Here is a 1254-nt window from a genome sequence, read left to right as displayed (position 1 = left end):
GCCGCTGGGCTGAGGTTGTGCTCTGCCCCGCGGCCAGGCAGGGCTGTGCGTTGGGCAGGAGGGCGGCAGGAGGAGAGGTCGGTTTTCCTGCCTTTCCCTTCCCTTTCCTTCCCTTCCCTTCCCTTCCTGCTGTCTCTGGGCCTCGGTTGCCACAGACTGACTCTGTCTCCTCCTTTCTCTCCTGCTGCGCTCAGTGGAGGATCGTGAGGATGTGTTTGTTAAAAAGCCCAGGTAAGGGGAGCGTGTGCCAGGGCGGCAGCAGGAGCTATGGGGCTGCATGTCCCGGGCAGGACCCGCTGGGCATTGCTGGCACCGAGCTGGGGCTGCCGAGCTGCGCTGTGGTATCCAGGACACAGTGGGTCAGGGACAGCTGGTGGCACTGGCAAAACCTTGCTGGGGGTGTTGTGATGTTTGGGCAGTGCCTGGACCTGGGGCACAATGTCCCCTGAGCCTGGTGTGGGGCTGCGGGGCGGCCAGGCAGAGCTGGGTGAGTGTCACCACTTCTCCCTGCGTGAGGGCAGGGAAGGGAGCCAGGGCTGGGGGGGTGCCGTTCCTTGCCCCGTGCAGCTGGGCACGGGTGGTGCACAGCACCCCTTTTTTTGCCTTCGCGTCTCCATGATGCCTCCTGTCCTGGCACCGTGACCATTGGGTCCCAGCTCTGCCCAGTTTGCTCTGCCGCAAATAAATGCTCCTGGTTTTGTAGCCATCTTTTTCTTGTCTTTGCCCTGGTGAGGCAGAGAGCTCCCAGCTCTCCCTCTGTCCCTGTCTCCTCTCTTGGGTGGGCCGTGCCCCTCTTGCCCTGGCTTGCCCTGCCTGCTCCCAAGCCCAGTGCTGGCAGCCTGCTGGGGGGCACAGGCCTTGCCCCTCCCAGGACCAGCCTGGCCCTGCCTAGCCGGCAGAGATGGCAGAGCCCTGCCTGTCCCCAGCTCTGCTGGAACTGGACCCCAGGGCTCCCCACGCTGGGTCAGGTCCAAGCCCCTCTGCACCCCAGTGAGGCTGCGGGTGACTGTCGTGTGTGAGCGGGCAGCCGGGGTCTATGTGGTCCTCAGGGTCCCTGGTCAGTCTGGAGCAGCCCAGAGCTGGGTGTGGGACCCCAGCAGGCCTGCACGCCCTCCCACTGCTCCCCAGACCACCGCGATGGGTACCAGAGACCCCAGAGGTGTTGTGTCTTCGCAGGGCTGAAGGCGCTTGGCTCAGTACCCCATCACCAAACCAGCTACTGGCTGGGCACGGGGGCTTGGCCGGCTCCTGCCT

General features: G+C 65.1%; 1 protein-coding gene across 1 annotated transcript in view; it reads left to right on the top strand.

Annotated features, from left to right (window-relative positions):
• PDLIM7 (PDZ and LIM domain 7 (enigma)) overlaps window positions 1-1254 on the top strand; it is a gene marked incomplete at its 3' end in the record, with an annotated part of 12905 nt that overhangs the window by 9873 nt on the left and 1778 nt on the right. The window lies entirely within an intron of this gene.

This window comes from Pygoscelis adeliae, unplaced genomic scaffold (genome assembly GCF_000699105.1).
Source record: "Pygoscelis adeliae isolate BGI_AS28 unplaced genomic scaffold, ASM69910v1 Scaffold766, whole genome shotgun sequence".
Taxonomy (NCBI): Eukaryota; Metazoa; Chordata; class Aves; order Sphenisciformes; family Spheniscidae; genus Pygoscelis; species Pygoscelis adeliae.
This window is presented reverse-complemented; position numbering and strand designations above follow the sequence as displayed.